The sequence below is a fragment of the Oxyura jamaicensis genome, chromosome 12, assembly GCF_011077185.1.
Source record: "Oxyura jamaicensis isolate SHBP4307 breed ruddy duck chromosome 12, BPBGC_Ojam_1.0, whole genome shotgun sequence".
NCBI lineage: Eukaryota > Metazoa > Chordata > Aves > Anseriformes > Anatidae > Oxyura > Oxyura jamaicensis.
Window position 1 is genome coordinate 10,083,676 of NC_048904.1, and position 19,460 is coordinate 10,103,135.

A 19,460-nucleotide genomic window follows, 5' to 3' on the forward strand; every position below is an offset into this window, starting at 1 on the left:
GGACCGTGGTTGACCTCCCCTGTCTAGCCACCTGAGATCCGGTAAGGGGCTAAGATCCCACAGTGCTCATGAAACGCTTCTCCCATGCTGTCCACTGACACACGAGCTGCTGCAGACTGGAGCTCTCCCTCGTGCCATCAACTCACAGGGAAGAATCAGGCCCTGGGACATCCCCTGACAATTAGGCTGCAGTGCCACCCCTACCTGAGTCATCCCCTGCACGCAAATGGTCTCTTGTCCTCAAAGAACATCAGATCTAACACTAGGCATACACAGAACGCTCCCGAACTGAGCTCTCCAACAGAAGCAACAACATCTGCAGCAAAATTTTATCTGTTGGCCAGAGAGCTTATCTTGGAAGAACTTAAGACAGCCTGCAGAGTCCCCTGGAGCAATAGCAGGAAAAGGCACTGATTTGACTAAAAATGCAGTGGGAGAGTCACGGTGGAGGCCCATAGCTCCAAGCAAGTGGGAGAGCATGGACTACGTACCAGGAAGTGTAATGGGAACACCTCAATTATTTGTTATAAAGAACAGGATGACCCCATATATTCAAATATTTTGCAGGCCACAAGGGCACAGCTTCTGATGTAACCCCTCCATCCTCAGCTGAGCTCAACCAAGACTGGATGCGATCCTTTATTTGCCTTCAGCTGTAACTGCTGGACACATTGCGTCCAAAGGAGCCAGCTCAGAGACCAGACAACTGCTTTCCGAACTCCTGCGTGGGGAACATGAGTAATTGGAGATAGCAGCCCGGCAGACACGCAGCCTGAGCCGACGCGTCAGTTCCCACGAAATGGCCGGGCCATTAGTCATCTCTCTGCAGCTTTCATTTTCAAGCCCTCCTTTATCTTCAGCTATGATTAGCGCTCAACTGCATTCACCTTTGGTCACCCTCCAGAAGGCACCAGGCGAAAGAGCTCGTGGGACTCGAATACCACCCACTTCTGAGGCGTTCAAGAAAGTTCTGTACTGTCTGGCACTGGTATCTGCTTCCCCATCTTCCACGGGGCTATGCCCTGCAACTCGCTCTTCATGGCTGGCAACAGCTTTGTGCCCTTCCTTCCCCAGGCACAGACCTCCCCGGTGCCCTTACAGACAGCTCCGTGCTTTCCCATGCCCTCCATCACTCAACATCTTGGCTCGCCGATGCCAGCCGCCCCTTCCAGCTCCTCTGCCTCCCTGCTTTACCCTGAAATTCCCCTCGCCTCCTTCCTCCACCAGTCGCCAGAAGCCACTTGCTCGCGCTTTCCTCCACGCTTAGGATGCCACACCCCATTAATAAATAGTTGCTTGAATTGCTCAACTGAGAACCTGGCCTCTTCCTGCCATCCATGACAAGAGAAAAACCCTCGGCAGTATTCAGAGAGCTGCAGGATTAGGCCTGGCAGCACTGGTGAGACTTGGCGAGGGGCAACATCAACCCTTCAAACACCAGCGTGCTCGGAGTGAGGAGCCCATGTGGGGTGATATTTATTTTTTTTTTCCAAAAATCATTTTTTTTTTTTTTTTTAATTTTATTATTCCCTCTCTTGTGGTTCCTCCTGCTCCCGGAATGAACAGGGGGGTTTTATTGCTGGGGTTAAAAAACACGAATTTGCATTACATCCTGGCTCCCGCTGTAATACTTCAGTCTTGTTTCTCTCTCGTCCCCTCTCCAGAACAACTGATGCTATCACAGCCTGATTTAATTTCAAAGACGGATTGTGATTTGGCAGTCGGGGGAAAAAAAAAAAAAAGCCAAGCTAATCAAAAGTCACCATCTGCTGCGTTGCCATGGGGATATTCCTCCCCAATAAATGTGCTCTTTGCCAAAATCACAGATAACAGCACTATAAAGGGTGGGAGGTGGAGGCGGGGGGAATCAAAGAAAGAAGTTCCGACACTAGGGGGGAAAAACGAAAGAGAGAGAAAGGAGGGAGAAACAAGAGACAGAAGAAGTGGGAGAGAAAGGAGCCTGGACTACTGAGGAAAAATGACAAATGGACCAACTAGGGAGAAGGAGGAGGGAAGCAGAGACTAACAAGCAGCTGAGGGTGACAAAGTGATGGAGGGAGACAGACAGCTGGAAAAGAGGAAGGAGGAGAGACACCTCGAGACACTCTGCTGCGTGAGATACCAAAACAAAACAGGCAGAGATAAGGGAATTGCCCTCAGAGCCTGGGCTCAGGGGAAAGGGAGAAAACTGAAGCATCAGTGAGAACTGCCAGGGATGGTGGTTGGAGCTCAGGAAGAGATCTTACCGCTGTTTGCATCACAAAGTTGCTGAAAATAAATCCCTGGATGGGACGGGTGGAGACATGGGGGGACGTCAAGGCAGGTCCTGCTCTGCAGCACCCCAAACACTGCCAGGTCCCCGTGGTCATGCTGCCACACAGCACCAGGCCTGGTGGGTATAAATACAAATAAATCATCCAGAACTGAGCGGCTTTGAGCTGTCCTGCTCGAGATGGCAGAGGGACAGGGGCCAGCTGCTAAACAACCACTGCTGCTTTCTATTTCCCCTTGTGATACTGGCTAGTGACTTGGGATATGGAATATGAGGGTGAAGAACACATCCGTGCAGGGGGGTCACTGCTGTCCCCAGCGCTCAGTGGGGACAGGCCACCCTCCTGCAGCACCATGTGCCCCAGGGTGGGCACAGGGCAAGGCAGTTACCCAGGGAGAAATGGGGTCAGCTAACCTGGAATGAGTAAAAGCCGTCAGATTTCAGGTCGCAATGTGCTGGCTGCCCCCTGACCCTGCTTAGAGCCTGCCTGTGTGTGTTGAGTGCCCCTATTAACCCCCAGCAGCTAACGGAGATACGGGAGGCAGCCCGCTCGCCTCCCCAGCCCAAGCAGGAGGTGAGCGAAAGGGTCACTTAGCACCCACACAAGTAGGACGGGATGAATTATTCTCTACAGAAGCATCACCAGCCTTTTTCTTCCTCCCCTATTGGAGAACAAACCCCCAGTAGATCACAGGTTGTATGAATTCTTTGCTCAAAAAACCACCACCACAAAAAAAAACAAACAAAACCCAACATCAACAACAAAACCCCCACACAACCACCTGAGTGACTTCTGCATGAACTTGTTTTGTAAGTCAGCACTGGGGCTGATAAGAAACGGCCGCTGTGTGTTGGCTGGAGGAGCACAACACCACGCTGCCCATCTCTGACAGGAAAAAAATTATGATCAGCTCTTCCCTCTGCTCCCACCTCCTCCCCGCATTGAGAGATGGTGTAAAAATCACAGGTCTTAAAACAGAGTGTAGGGTGTTTGTCTCTGCACGAGCACTTCAGAGCACTGGGGTCGCACGTGCATCCTTCTCTGCAAAACCTTGGAAATGTTTTCTTTTGAAGGAAAGCTAACGGGCCTCCCATTGCACGACTCCAGGAGCTGGGGTTTAGCAATGTACACTAGCAGATGTCCCACACGAGCATTAATGTTTGTTGAGCCTATGTGCATGGAAAGAGGTAGGGACCTGGAGAGAATTAATTTAAAAATTAGAACAGGAGCTATTGGGTAACATTTTTCAGAGTAGTTTTAGTGGAGAACACAGGCACTGGGTGCTCTGAGTTCAAGTGGCCTCCCCTGTGTGAACACAGTCCCACAGGCTGTCAGAGCAGCAGTTTCTGTACCTAGATCCCCTCCTTGCCCATGCCACTGCTTCCAAGAGCCTCCAGACACCTCTCCCAAGCCAGGCAACACCTGGGGAAGCAGAGCGGGCCGTGGCAGCAATGGGGCTCCCCCAGACCCGGTGTGTCCCTCCGTTGGCATGGCAGTACTCACCCAGGGCTGGCACTGAGAGAAGATCCAGCAGGATAGCCAAAAACCTCTTTGTCCTTGTGTTCTCCATGGATACAGGGGAATGCCCCTTGGGGAACCCTTTGGGTTTGTTCTCCACTGGGATGGCTCTGTCGCTTGGGCCGAGGATAGCCCCCAGCTCAGTCACCCCCCAAAGCAGAGTCCCAGAGCAGGAACGATGGTAGAAACGAGCTGAGAAGGAAAGAACCCACAGACAAGAGGAGAGAAGATACTGGAGAACCTGGATTAAAAATAAAACAAATAAAACCAAATCACACATAAGGAAAAAACTCAATGCAAGGGGGAGAGGGAAGAAAGTACTCTAGAACAGGAAGGGTTTGTGGGAGAGACAGGCAAGGGACAAAACCACACAAAATGGATCACTCCTTCTGGATAGCATAAGCATCAGGTGCATAAACACCCAGATTCAGCCCCTGAGAGCTAGGTAGGACAGGGGAGTTGGACAGCAGATTGATGGAGCTAAGAAAAAAAGCCTCTGGGACGAAAGGTCCCTTAAAAACAACCTGGGACACGGAGATGAAAAGCTAGAATCCAACAGCACCATATGAGGGACTCTTGTACCGTAGCCTCCCTTGGCACAACCAGGCAGCACAACTGCCACTGTCCCCAGTGGAGCAGAGGCCTGGTCCCACATCAGCTCCTAGGGGGACACAAGTGGTGGGGAGGAGGACACGAGCACAGCAAAGGGCTAAACCAAGCAGCTCTGAAAGAACCAAATCCCCATCTCCTGCCTCCACCACATCTTGCCTCCCCCACTCCTCTCTTAGCAGTGTAGCTCCAACAAGAGGAGGGACAAAAATGGGGAAGCGGCGAAGATTTGTTTAAAATTAGCAAATTTTGTTAAACAAAACCTTTTCCTATTCAGTCGGCCTCTCACTACTACTTTTCTTCCTCCCCACCCCGCCCCCAAATTAAACAGCAAATTATACTTATCAAATAAAAGAAGGTAAAGAGAAATCTGAAAGGCTGTGAGAAACCTTTAATTATTAGTATAGTGGCATGAAAAGCTGTTGAGCCCCTTAGAAACGTACATGGCCAATTATCAAAAAATATAAGAGATGCAGAAAGAAAGGTTTGTCTAATAAGTATGAATCGCGGGGCCATTTAGAACATCAGTGTTAAAGCATTAGAGTTAAATGGAAAAGTAAAAAGGGGCTGATGGTTTTAACTATTTCACAGGAGGACAAGAGGTTGATACTGATAAGACAAGCAGTATAGTGAAGTTAATTATCTGCGGCCCTTGGTGCACAAAGCTTTTTGAGCTGGTGATTAATAGAGATAAACCATTCAAACTCCACATTTCTAAGGTGAATGAAGATGGCAGAGGAACCGCACAGCCCCAGCATACTAACTAACCCGGCAGCAGCGGGTGCCGGGTGGCTGCATGGCACCCTACCTGCTCCCCTCCTGCGGCGTGGCGGGGTGGTTGGGAGGTACGCAGAGGGTTGACCAGATGTCCCCAGCACCTCTGGGTCTTCGCTTTGGTGGAGATGTTTGGGGCAGATTCTCCTTAATTAGCAAAAAGAGGTCTTTGTGAAATGTTCCAGTGTTATCTCTCAGAGTGAAGCGACCTGGGGGAGGTAATACACGCAAAGATTTTACACCATGCTGATCAGTGCTTACGTGAAATCCTTGTGCTGCATTAGCTGCTGGCTGCAGGCCTGCTTGCTGCTAGGTACATGCAGAGAACCTCTCCTTTAGCTTCTCATCCCACCACTCAGCTCGGGTAGAGGCTCTGCACCCTCCCTGGACCAGGGGTCACTGGGGGAGATGCATGGTGAGGGGTTAAAAGTGCTCGAAGAAGGCCTGCGTCCTAGGCATGAATTGTGTTTTATAATCGCAGAGTACCTGCACAGACGATGGGAATAAATTAAGTGGTCTGGTGCTTTTGTGGAAGCTGGGAAACAAAGATGTGAAAGCAGAAGGATTGACTCAGCCCTTCATCTTTCTGAGGCAGACAAATCAGGCTCCACGAAGTTTATCATGCTCGAGTCTGGCAGATAAGACCTTAAAAATGGAGAGGCTGGATGGACAATCAAGAGGGACAGATCCTGATCTTACAGCATTTTCAGACAGATCTCCAGACCAAAGCAATTCAGACGTGCTCCCACAACAGTCCTGGCCTCCACACTCTGTGATTTCGGTCAGACATTTCTCCAAACCTCCTGGAACTGAAGAATTCCCTGGCGATATCTGATGCTTCCTGCTGCGCCCCCCCCCCGCCCCCCCCCGATGCAAATGCTGGGTGTCTTCTTCCAAAGTTTCTGTCTGAAGCCCAACTAGAACAATGAAGTTCAGAGACAGCAGTGAAAACTAGAGTAATCAAAAAACGGACTCTGTTCCTGAGCTCCACGAACGACTCAGTGCTTAGGTTTCTGGTTCAATTTGAATTCTAGGATGACTTTGGGGTTGGCTGTTATTTTCTCCAAAGTAGTTCCCTTGTCCTTGATAAGTTTGGAAAGGCATCTAAACTTCAGCATCTGCAAACAAAAGAATCTTATATTTTTGGCCAAACTAAATTGAATAAATTTTGTGTTTGTTAATTGCATCCAGGCCAACCTAGCGCAGGGCCAAGTTTCAGCCCAGTGGGATTTGCACATGGCCTGGATACAAGCTATTGTAAATGGGGATCCCTGAAGGAAAAGCTGACAGATGGTGATTCTAAAAATGTTTGTCAGAGCCAGCCTTTGTGACACATAAAACCCATAGCCAAGGGGGTCCCTGAATATGGGAGATGGTTCTGAACTATGTGTAAGGCCAGGGAAGTTTGTTGGTGCTGGAGGAATTTTACTGGGTTCCTCTCGTTGTCAGCCAAGCCCGTTTCTGCTAAACCCTCTCTCTCTGAGTTCTGGTTATTTGGATGAAATGAAAACTGGATCAGTGCTGCACCTGGTTTTCCAAATGCACACGCCAAAACCACTCTGATTTCCGTGTTATAAAGTGGGACCAAAGACGAACATAGTTCATCAGAGCTGTTATGGAAATGCTTCTCAGCCAGTCCCACAAACACAGTTACAATCTGACTTGTGCTTCAGCATTTTGGTGATGGCATCAACACCAAAAGGCATTAGCCAACCTCCCTGTTATTACCACTTTTCTTCTAACTCAGTGACTGCATTCAAAGCCTGGACTGGAAAAAGTCTCGTGATACACCACATGTAAGTGGCAGACAAGGAACAATTTCTCCTTGCCATTCTTTGACCAAGCACTGCAGACCCAAATATTTCCAAAACATGGAAGATAAGATCCAGAAACAAATTCCCAAGCTGGTCCCATTCACAACAACAACATCCCAAGACACCGACAGGTTCCCCAAGGGGCTCTGCAGCAAGCATCAAGCTTTGCAAGGCAGATTCAGCCTTAGAGACTGCAGGTCTCTCCTTTCCTTGCTCATCCTAGTCAGTGTCCAGTTTCAGCTGTTGTTGAGCAAATGGGTGTAAGCCGCTTGATGCAAGGCATCGAGGAAGAACAATTAGAAGAGGATGATGCCCCAGGAGTCATCTCCTGGTAACGCCCTGGAGGGAGGCTGGAGCATACCTGGTGCAGGTCCAAGGCACACCAGTGCCCAGCTGTGCAACCACCCGGTCACCTGGGGGAGCAGGAGCTGGCTCCAGGAAAGCAGCGTTAGCTCCAGGAGAGGTTACAAGGCCCTCACAATCAAGTTCAAATTACACATCAGACACATGCTCCCATGAGCAGACTCCAGACACCAGCTGGTTATTTTCAGATAGGAAAAACCTTTTCTCACTAGCACAGGTGGTGAGTTTGGAGTCCCCAGAGCACCAGGAGCCCACAGCCATCCCGGGAGGCTTGTGTCCCATGGAGCACCGAAACAATCCTCTGAGCATCATCCATGATCTCCTTTCCTTCTGGGAAACCAGTGTGTTGTACCACAGCAGAGGGGATAGCGTGGAGCTCTCCTGACACCCTCGCAGGGGTCGTGCAGAGCCCTGACGCCACTCAGTGGCACATCGTGCCCCATCACAAACATCAGCCGTAGCTGTTCTCCACTGAATGTCGGCTCCATGTTTGGCCATGCTGGCTCGGAAATTTTGAGGAAAGAAAATAGCATCTTGGGAAACTGCTGGTGTTTCCTACTCAGCAGAGCAGAGAGCAGCTTTCTAAGTAAACAGCTTTTCTACATCACTCTCCTCATCACTCTTGCTCTAACCAAACCACCAGACAAGTCCAGACACCGTTAGCTCCATCAACAACTGGACAAATCATTTGGATCAAATTATTTATTTAATGAATTTGCTTTTACCATGCAAACAGCCAATAAGAAGTCTGCAATGGTTTGGATACACGTGGTTTTTTTGTTTGTTTTGTTTCTTTTAAATTTTCTGCAACTAATTTTTGTTACTGGCATCACTCACTGCAGCATTTGTCATTTGAAAACTGGAAATTAAATCCTTCGTCTGAGCATTTGTCATCTGAAAACTGGAAATTAAATCCTTATTCTGAGTGAAATTACCTGTCCTGGGATTGCTTACACACACTTAGTTGGTCAAAATTTTAGAGAAACACACTAAAAAGATATTAAAACTGACCCCTACCCCTCAACATTTTCTACTATTAGCCTATTGTACCTGTTGCCACCCATGTTCCTATATATAAATATGTATATATATGTACACACATAATTTTGTGCACTTACCAGAATATTAATGGAAAGTCAGCACAAAGAAGAAACAGGCAAAGCAAACACATTTACTGTAACTTCATGTTAGATAACTATTTTATGACAAGGCATGTTCCTCCTCTTACATTTTCATAATTGTAGGTGGAAAATGCAAGAAATAAGAACATACCTAAATGATACCCTCTACAGGCATAAATAAGCAAAGCTAACAAATATTTCAACCAATAACATAAACATATTTATGGGGAAAAACAAAACAAAAGAAAACATGAAAAATGGGCCATTCAAATCCTTAACTTCAAAGAAGAGACCACATTAAACAAGAAAACCAATCTTTCCATCTCATGGGAACTCACCTTTTTGAACTCTGATGGAACACAAGGCTCCACACAGTCCTTCAGCTCTTGCCGTCTTGCAAAAGAGTGTATTTCCCCCAAATCAGTGTGAATTCATTGGGAGAGGGAGGGTGTTTCTCCAAAAACATCAAATAGGCAGATTTTCTTCTAGAAGCTCATTTTGTTTAAACATTTCTGCACTAGACATCTATTTTGGAGACTTTTATAAGGAGCACTAGACACGCACAGCCCTGTGGCAATGCTCACTGCTGCGTTTGTGGCGCATGCATTTGGGGGTTGCACAGGATCTGACCCTGCAAAAGAGAAGGACACCCACAAGTTCAAGGACATGTACCCGGGCCAGAGCATTTTATTTGAAGCAAGAATAACTAAACACCGTAATTTTGTCAGAGAGGTAATGGAAAGGCATAGGGAAAGCCAGACAAAGTGTCCAGCAGAGCCATTCTGCCCCAAATACCAACAAGATTTTTATCAGGGATAACACAAGCCCTCCAAAAAAATCCAGTGTTGCAAGTTTGCTCCTATCTAGCTGACTGCCTGGTTATGCCTTGCGGGCAGGACACCGCTCCTGAGCAAACACTTACCTCACCTACCATTTTTGGTGGGCTTGACTTGATCGCACTATTGCAAAGGTCATTTATTAGCTCTTCTCCCTGTATTTTTTCCTGCCCCAAGTCTTTGCTCTGTTATGGCCGATGGCACTCCTAAGGCAGCCATGAAAAACATCCCAATCACCTTGTGCTGCCCCATTGTGGGAAGGTCTTGCTCTTCTACTGCCATATCTGGAGAGGAAATGATATAACACAGCAGTGACATCTCGGCAAAGATAAAGTGTTACTCAAAGTAAAGTCAGGCTACTTCATGTTTCTGCTATTTATCTCCCCTGCTAGCAGTTTGTTAGGAATTTATGCATGGTCTTTAGTCACTGTTGACTCACCTTCTCTCGGTTGCCTTTAATCACTCTTCTTAGAGCATAGGAAAGGTGAAGATCTACTCACAGCTAGAGCAAAACTGGTTAGGAGAGCAAACTGATTAGGAAAACACTGCTGGGCCATTGGGCACTTCTTCCTTCTGAAAGCCGTAGCTCGCGCATCTTCCTCAGTGGGACGGACAGTCTTCATCCCCTCTCCCACCTCATTTTTCTAATGGCTTGTTATTGCTGTGCAACAGGGTGGCATTATAAAAAAAAAGGGGCTTTCCTGTTGTTCAAAACAGGATAGTCCCTGTCCTGAAGTACTAACGCAGCCTGGAGAAACCCTCCCTAGGCATGCTCATGCTATAAAACCCCGCTGGTTCAAAGGAACAACCCACACGCCCAAAGGGCAGGCTTTGAGCACCCTGGCTCACATCAAGCACTGTGGCTGTCCAGCACCTTCCATGATGAAAGGCTTTTGGAGAACAAGTTGTAGATGTTTCTGGAAGTGCCAGAATTATGGAATGTTGTAAAATAGCAAGCAAAGGACACACAAAAAGCCCGCTCCATCACAAAGTCTCTGGTATGGACTTTTTTTTTTTTTTTTGAGTTGTATTTTACTGCAACTACTGATGATAACTCATTATAAAGCCCTAATAAATTTGCTGAATGGCATTTTTTTTTAACATAGAAATCATGTAGCCATATGCTCAACTCCACTCCTTCTCGCTCAGTAAAGTTAGGCACGTACTTGGCATTTCCAGAGCCTGGGTTTGAATTCAGACCTGACAAAATACAAATGTGCATGCAACTGCACAACAGGGTAAGTGGCTGGTAGGAAGAAGAACGATGGGCATCAAATGTATCATAGAGTTGCCTGGCAAAAGCTGAGATGAATTTTTACATACTAGGAAAATGAAATCTTAGTCACAGCTCAGTGGGACATTTTATTAAACAGAATAAAGTTCAGAAATGGGAGAACTTTATAACAGCAACTTCCCCCCCCCTTCTAATAGTGGTGGGCATGACCATTATTTTGCTCAGGTTATAAAACACAGATTGGGAAGATGTAGATCGCAGCATGAATGGTTTTCCAGTTAATGATGGGTTTCAAGTTATAATAGAGATTCACTTAGCTGCTATTTGGAAGAGATTTGATGGGATCACTTGAAACCGTAATGATGAACTGTTTGATTATTTCTGAAGTGCCTAAAGACAAATTATTTTTTGCTCTAGGTCTTCATTTTCTGTGATGACATTATGACGATCAGATTTCTCCCACTTCACAATACCATGTCTGTTGCTAAAAACTGAAGCATCATCTTAGCCTATAATAAAGCTAATTTGGTTCCTGATATAACACCACGAGCTTGCACCGAGTCACACAAAATGAATGAATTTGATCATATCTGCATAGCACCCATAACTATTCCTTCTCTTACATGCACTCAAATACCATTTTAACTATATGTGTGCATACATATACACAAACATACGTACGTGTATAACATCTTCTTGTATGCCCAAACCAAGTAGGTGGCTGGTTGAATTCTAATAGGTTCTGCTTGCAAAGTTTTCCCATAAAATCCAACAATATATTTCAAAACAAGAGACAAAAGGAGAGACAAAAGAAAGAGAGAGAGAGAAACCAGCACTGCTGAATGTATATGGAGCCTGGACTACTTCATTTCTGTGTGTTGAAACTAATTTGTTGCATTATGTTTCTATCTCTTGCATGTCCACATTGCCACAAGGTCTTATTTTTACAAAACAGACCCATCATTCTTTCCCACAGGATGAAAACACGGTTAAATACTTGCTGTAAAAAAACCATTATGTGATGTGCTAGCCAAATGATACACTAATACTCCGACGTAAGTGCTTTTTTGGCAACTACTCAAAGGAGCAAAAATCACATCGTTTTCAACCCCAGTGATGATAAGATTACACAAAAGAAAGCAAAATATACAAAATGGGTTGATGATAAATATTGTACAATAAATGGAGAATAAGCCGGTTTTCTTGCTGTCACACCCTTTGCAGTTTTCTGCGATTTTTCCATCACTTGAGGCAGCCACACCAATTATTTCCATTATATTGGGTGTCCCCTGAAAAAAACCTGACAAAAATAAGGATTTGAAAGATTCCTTTTCAGGAACTTCCTCCACCAACTATTTCCTCCTTTTCAAATGGGGCTTTCAGAAAGGAAGTGGTGGCCAGCAGTAACATTCCCCACGGGAGGGACCCATCTTCCCTTCACATGTGGAGAAGCGAGAATATCCTCTTATGAGGCAGAGCAGGAAAAGAAATCATCCTCTCATCGGCGGTGTATTCCGACCGGATAGGTGTCTGGTGTCCAAGATGGTACCTTCTGAGGAGTCATTTCCAATTGGCTTCAAGCCCCACACTGCAGACAGACAGACAGCGTAAAGCCCACTGGCTTATCCTCTACCCTACTTATTTCAGTTGGAAACAAATCAAGACATTAACAGAAAAAAAATAGCTACCCTTAATCTTCACCCAGATCCTCCACTGCAGCGGAAAGATTTCCTTACATCCTCAGCGAGGTGCTCAAATATTTCTCCCTGTTGCTAGCGGGCACAGGGGTGGTGGAAATGCTTCTTGCAGCCTTTCACCTCTTTCCCCCCCCAGTTTGCAAACCCAGTTTCCTGCTGTCTGCATATTGCCTTGCTCCTTGCAAATGCTTGCTAGGAAGGTGGAAGGAACCATCCCAAAGGTGGCTGAGAGCCGGGGCTGCCCGGGGAGCCAGACGAAAAGCAGGCGCTCGCCGGCGGCCCCGCAGCGGCGTCCCTTGAGCACAGATGTTTGCAAGGGGGGGCACGGAGAGGGGCACCACGCCGGAGGTGTGATACTGCCCTGCACGTTTGCAAACAGCATTTAGCGGAAGTCGGATGACTATTTATCGCTTTCAAAGGGAGGCGAGATCGGCTGTTAGTGCTCGCAGGATCAAATGGGTAAATTAGAGGCAGAAAAGATCGCCATTCAGGCTAATGGGATTTACACTCTCAAATCAAGTTACGTGGATGCATTATAGGGAGTTCACATTGAGGGGAGCCAATTACCCCATTAGCACTAATAGGAATTACACTAAGGCATCATGTGAGAAGACTCATGCAAAAAGATTGCAGCTTTCCCCTGCTTATTAGGGATTGTTTTGCTGAAAGAAGGCAATAACTGATGGAACTGGATGTTCAGTCTTGGCTCCATCCAGCCACTCCATTCATAAAGCCATGGAGGGACCTTCCTCCCAAAGAGCTGCTACAAGGGCTCAGCTCTTCCATACCCATCGCAGCCTCTTTTACGCAAACAAATGCAGAAATCCAGGAAGGCCTTCTGCTGCTAAGAAAGCCATGGTAGGAGACATGCCTTTTATTTGCAGTTCCTTCTGCCTCTCAGAAGCTGCATGCTGGCGTTGTCTCTGGTGGCTGTTGTTTATCACCATCCCTTCACTGGCAAGTGCCCAGTGGACCCATTTATTCTCTGTGCAGTGCACAGAGGCATCTTGAACAGATACCTGTAACTCCAGTGCTGCTTCTTTGATGAAGAAAACATAGCAAAATTAAATGCAAGTGGCATATTACCACACTTGTTTTAAATTGATATTTAATTAAAAAGTTAATTATTAATTAAGTTTATCAATTGCACATCAGTTGTTCAATAGAAAGGGGCTCATTCATTTAATTATCTGCGTGCAACCGATAGTATATGCTTTTTAGCCAGGCAAGGTTATCTCTGCATCTCTTCTAATTTAGATCAGTTTAGCTTCTAATCTATCGAGAGTGCTTCCTTTTGCGAGCTTTTGATTTGATCTATAAATGTTTACTTACAGAACTGTTAGGTATTAGAAGCTGATCAAATAAAGGGAAGAGCTGCTCGGAGCTGCATTACGCTCACCAAAGGGCGCCGGTGGCGCTCGCTTGCAAAGAGTTCTCGGGGTTTTCTTTAACAATGTGCCTGCCGTAAAAGTTTCAAAAAAGATAAACATCCACCCTGAAAGTATGTTAATAGCCCAAACAATGGGGAATCTTCAAAGGCCGAGAGGGGCCGGAGAGCAGAACACAGCCGCAGCCGCCACCACCGCCGGGTGAGCCCCTCGCGCCGCGGAGAGGAGAGGACCCTGGGGACGGGCCGTGGCAGAGGTTCTGGGTCCGACCCAGGATGGTGGGGAGACGGTGCCCTTCCTGGGGGCCCCGTGATCAAAGAGTCAGCCTAAGGCTCTCTTTCCCCCCCTCGTGCGGTTCCTAGGTGCAAATCAACAGCTGTTTATGGAGGGGGTTTGGATGCCACGTAGTAAGCCGTGCAGTAAACACCTCCGGTGCTTGGATGGTATAACGGAGGGAAATGTCCTGTCCAGGCTGCGACTCCAACAGTGCATTCTAATAAACTACTTTGTATTTGTTTTAACTGCAAATCAGGGTGCTGTTCAGTTTCTATTAAAACTCGTGCTCAGTACATATATTTAAGTAGCTAGTACATATATTTAAGTAGCTAAAGGGTCCTAGCACATCAGCATGTTATCAGGGACCAGACCTCCTAGTGCCCAGGATGCTGAACATCAGTGAAATTAAAAAACAGAGTACACAGACCTTGGAGCATTATAGCAGGCTATACACAAGCACTATGTAACTAATGAGAAACAACCACCCACCCAGCCACTGGGGCTGCAGCCCCCCAGAATAGACTGCAGCACTTACATCTCCCTAAATATTTCTAAATATTTCTCACATCCATTGCATGATAGAAGCCTTTCACAGGCAGCCACCACAACACACCCCCTGCCCAGACTCCACAGTCTTAACACAGATCACAAACACAAGACAAAAAATATAACAGACCACAGAGGGTAAGGTGAGGAAAAGGTGGGAGAAAAAGATGCTACAGAGCACTGATGGACTGCCTTGAGGGGGCAATGCTGAAGCAGATGTGTCCTTTCAGAGCTTAGTTAATCAAGAAAAGGAAATGTATCACAACAAGTAAATAGCTACAGCACGGAGGTTCATATAATTCAGGTGAATACCCAGAGTCTGCAGCTTGTATTTGATCTGAAGACAACAAGCCCAAGGCTGTCTCCCATCTCCTGAATGAAAAGCACTAAGGGGAGAGGGCTTTTAAAAGGAAGGTAATTTACAATGCAATATTGCCGGGGGTGGTGGTGGTGGTGTGTTTGTACAACTGGAAAGAGGATAAAAGAAATCTCCATGAATAGTAACTGTATGTTTATAGATGGGTGCTCCGTTGCCAACTCTGCATGCAATGTGCATTCATCTTCACCAGATATTCAAGTGGCAGGACTTTTTCAAGCAACGATGTTTATAGAAAATGACTGTTTTGAAGCTTTACACACTAGAATTTGAGGAAACTTAAAATTTACATTTACAAACATCATCAGTCACTCTATCTGACAAATCAGAACAGAGGAATCTGGCTTAACTGCTATAGATGTGCAGCAAACAGCAGTCGGTTTCTCCAGAGATTTGCTACATCAGTTAAAATGAAAAATTTATCATGCATCTACTCCTAGATACTCTGAGAGAAGCCAAACATATCAAAGCACTCACTCGTGAGGAATTATTTACACCAGCCCTCTTTCTTGACTAGAGGACAAAACTGGAAAGTTTCCTCTCTGTTGTATCACCTCATCCAATGTGGCAGCAAGCCAGGGGACACTCCTTTCCTTCAGTGACGGGGCTAAAGAGGAGATAAAGAAGAGCTTCCATATGGGCATAAGTTATCAATGAAGATGTCACATAAGCAAGCAGCCCTGAGAGATGGGGAACAAAAAGCCAGTTTGTTTGTTCTTCAAGGTGCCACTGCACAATAAGATGCTTGATAAAGTGGGAGTTTTGACTGGAGTTTTTCCACAGCTGGGGGAGATCAGAAAGCCCTTTGCCTCCCCTTGACCCAGCCTCCGCTGAGGATCCTCCTCTGCTGTTTGGTAAGGAATGAATTAACACTACAAACTTTTTGTAATAGAGGTGCTAATTCACTCTGTCATCCCCGTTCAACCATCTACTCTCATAAAACCTGTAAGAAGCTCTCTAGACTTTGTGGCCAAGTGCCATTGAAGAAGTTACTTGGGGAAGGATTCAGAGAGATGTTTGGCTGTTATAGGACCTCACACCATTTGTCTTTTGATTTTTCTGTTGAAAAAAAAACACACCTTAGGTAATATAAATAATTTCTGCATGAATCAAGCAGTGGGGTTTTGGGGATGAGAATATTTCTTTGTAAGGCACAAGACAGCAACCACCCCCTTCCTTCCATCCCCAGTGCATGTAAACATTAATTTAACAGAGCCGTGTTCCTCTAATCTTATGGCCCAAGAGGGTCAACACTTGCCTCGCAAAGCATTACCTCTGGGTTTCTGCCCCAAAGGTTGAACCTCTCCAGCTGTCAGCAAGCAGTAAGCAAGCCAATTAATCAATCAAGGACTGGACCTTCTACGCAACACTTTGATTAAACCTTTGGCTTCCAAGCTGAATCTTCTGTGCCCATCTGTAGTCCCGGGCTCCACTGGCAAATAAACGCAGAAATGCCGCTGGGGAAAGCATGTTTGTGTGAGATTTCCAACCCAATTTTGCAGACTCAGATGTTAGGCAGTTTAGATAAGAGGATGATTAGAGGTCTAAGCCTTAGGTTTGAAATACCCAGACATCCTGGAACCACTGGTGCAAACCCCAGCAGGGCTGACTCAGCCCTCCAACCTCCTGATGAAGATAAAGCGAGCTCCATGCAGAAGTGTGACTTGTGAATCTCCACCAGCAAGACCCCACTGGAGCTGAGATAACGACGGTGGTGCCTACAGCACAGAAGAGGATTCGTTATGCAGCGGAGGCGTAGCGTTCCGACTCTGTCCATGCCACAGCTCCTGCTGCTGCTCTCACTCTTGGGCTCTACCAGAAGTGATTTATAGACCCTAAACTTTTCTAGAGTTTTGCTCCAGCATGCCTGGTGTGCGTGTATGGAGTCTTTCAGTGCTCCTGGCAAAACGGCAGCCCTTCTTATCTTTCTGTTGTGCTACATATTGACCACTTCAGAAGAGTACTGTATCACTATAGCTTGTGACTCACTCTTAGAGAAAAACTCCATAGAAGCGTATGATGTTGTTTTTCTGTCAATGAGTTCTGTGATCCAATCATTTTTATTTTTAAAAATAAGCCAAAGACCCAAATCTTTGGAATGCTCTTCACACTAACATTGGGTTTGCCAAGCACAACTACCCAAGAGTTATCAGCAAACAACTTTTAACAAATAATCTGAACTAATGGATTTAGCCTTTCTTTTCCCTTCTGTTACTGGACAATTAGCCAGCATGACACAAAATTCCTGCACGCATTTCCTCTTCTAAGTTATTCATAATATTTTCCTTTAATAATTCACAGAGTACTTGCAATGAAAACTTGCAATTTATTCTTTTGTGCTGCGTTCTGAAAATTAAGCCAAGTGATCAGGAGCTCCCATGAAACAAAGTTAAGAAAAACTACCCAAACTCTGTAACTGTCAAATACAGCATTGAGGACTGATTTCACTACTAAATGTATGATTTGAAATGTACTTTAGAAAAGTATGGAAAGAGCAGAGCTAATTAAACTTTTGCTCCCACTAGTATGCATTGTGACTCAAACGTTAACAGTGCAACAAACCCATACGGGACACACATACCTGAATATTTTCAAGTGAAACTCCTCAAATGGACATTGGTACAAACCCAGTCCCGCTTTGTCAGTCCTTGTCACATATCAAGAGCAATGGATTAATCAAATCAAGCCAGGGCAGCAGATATTCAGTTCTGTTACTCAGTCCAACACAAAAACAGCGGTAGGAAAATTGTAACTCATCCTCGCTCATTCTCCTGTTCACACCATAGCCAACTGGATGATGACCCATTGGCACCTCCACCCCCAAAATGCTCTCCAGCAGAAGGGGGGGGGATGCTGTGCTCGTTCACGTTCTTCGAGCCAAAAGAAGTATCCCCAAAATGCCATGCACAAAATCCATGTAAGTAAATTAAAAACAAGACACTTCAAGAAGCGGAAGTGCCCTGTTTTCCTGGACTTTGTGTTCCCATGGCTGAATTATCCCGCATCTTAAAGGGTACAACTGTTATACACATGCTGTGATGGAAATTTCTCCAGTTGGCTGCAGCCACAATGTCTGCAAGAAAATATCTATCCCTCTCTTTCTCTCAGATTTTTGGAAGATCAGTAATACTGCTTCTACATGTAGAGAAGCTTTTCCTTCAGTTGAAATAATGATTTGGGGTTCTCTCTCCTCCACCTGGCTTTTTATTTTCACCAAATGTAACAGGATTGTGGTACCTTTGAAACGTCCACCCTCCTGTCACTTTTCATTGAACCTTGCAGGTTGGCTCCAAAGTTATTGGGGGAAGAAGTGAGACCCATTTCTTATGAGCTGAAACTAAAAACAGCTACAGAAGCCATATATGCAGACAGAAAAACTAAATAACTTAATGGAAGCCTTAGATTTCCAAATAAAAGTGCCCACCTTCTGGTTTTTAATACCATACAGCCAGTATTTTCTTTCTGCTTTAGTCTGACTTAAATTGTAACTCCCTTGGGGCAGCATATTTGCCTTTCTATTTGCTTTTAAAAATGCCCTGTATGCCCAGAAGCTCCAACTATAAAATAATCTCTAGTGCTGCAAGGAGAAAAGTCTCCACAAAGACGCGCCTGAATTTTGTAATGAAATTGTCTCCGTGTTGAGATGTCCTGGTGCACAAACATTTCCTCGACAGGGTTTCGCTAGGACAAATACTTGCTTTTTGTCATTTCATGTTTGAATACACATGGAGACTGCATCTGAGCTTGGGTAAGCATTCACATCAGAAGCAGCTTTGTAAGTGAAACTCGCCTGCTCAGAGAACAGAAAGAGTGATTTTCTTGACCCATCCCAACTCGGCAATAAAATTCAAATGTGGCAAACCAGACCATCCAGGCTTTTATTTTTCCTTTCTTTCTTTCTTTTCTCCATTTCTCACCCCTCCCTTTTTTTCAAAGCAACAAACATTTTGTTGAATTGTTCTAAATAATGACAACATTTGAAACCACTTCAGTCTGTTTAAGATCTCAGGGGGGAAATTTGGTGAATAAATGACTTGGGATAAATCAAATCATTCTGTTCTAATAACTGTGTCTCTCACTCTCCTTATCTTGATTGCTGTCCCTACTTCTGCATGCCCCCATAGCCAAATCCTTGGCATTGCCCCTGCCCTGAAGCCACCCTCTCCACCCCTGTCTCCAGTGTTCGTCCCAGCCCGGTGACAATCCCTGACCCACCTCCTCTCATGAAGCTGTCAGGCTTCTCCTGCCTTGTCTTCTATTGCAACTCTTTTCTCCATTCAGTTCCCAGCCTCTGTCCACAGCCCCGCACACCCAGCTGCCAGACGTCTCCTCTCACCACCCTTTCCATCAAGGCCACTGCGCTTTGCACAGCTCTCTCCAGTGAGAAGCCTGGTTCCTTTCAGCTCTCCATTCCTCTTCTCCTCAAAAAAAAAAAAAAAAAAAAAAAAAAAAAAAAAGGCAATTTCTCACACAGGCACAACCCCACCATCTAGACCAGTCTCTGCACCTCACTGCAAACCCAACCCAGAGTCCACTTCTTCCTTTCCCTTCCTGCACTCTTGGTTTGACACAGTAGCCATATAATTTACAGCAGTCCTTTCTGATGGCCTTTGGATACTGTTAGCATGGGAAACG

At 45.7% G+C, this 19,460-nt stretch overlaps 1 protein-coding gene across 6 annotated transcripts in view; it reads right to left on the minus strand.

The window, feature by feature from the left end:
- LOC118173339 overlaps positions 1–19,243 on the minus strand; it is a 57,871-nt gene extending 38,628 nt beyond the window's left edge. For 5 of the 6 annotated variants that reach the window (XR_004754135.1, XR_004754136.1, XR_004754131.1 and 2 more), the window contains exons 1-5: positions 19,041–19,243; positions 9,395–9,592; positions 8,811–8,926; positions 3,777–4,032; positions 2,247–2,389 (exon numbers count right to left, since the gene is read on the minus strand). The gene's annotated coding sequence lies outside the window, so the exon portion shown is untranslated. The remainder of the gene's footprint in view (positions 1–2,246; positions 2,390–3,776; positions 4,033–8,810; positions 8,927–9,394; positions 9,593–19,040) is intronic. The other variant, XR_004754134.1, reaches the window with a different exon arrangement.
- Between the last annotated feature and the right edge of the window lie 217 nt (positions 19,244–19,460).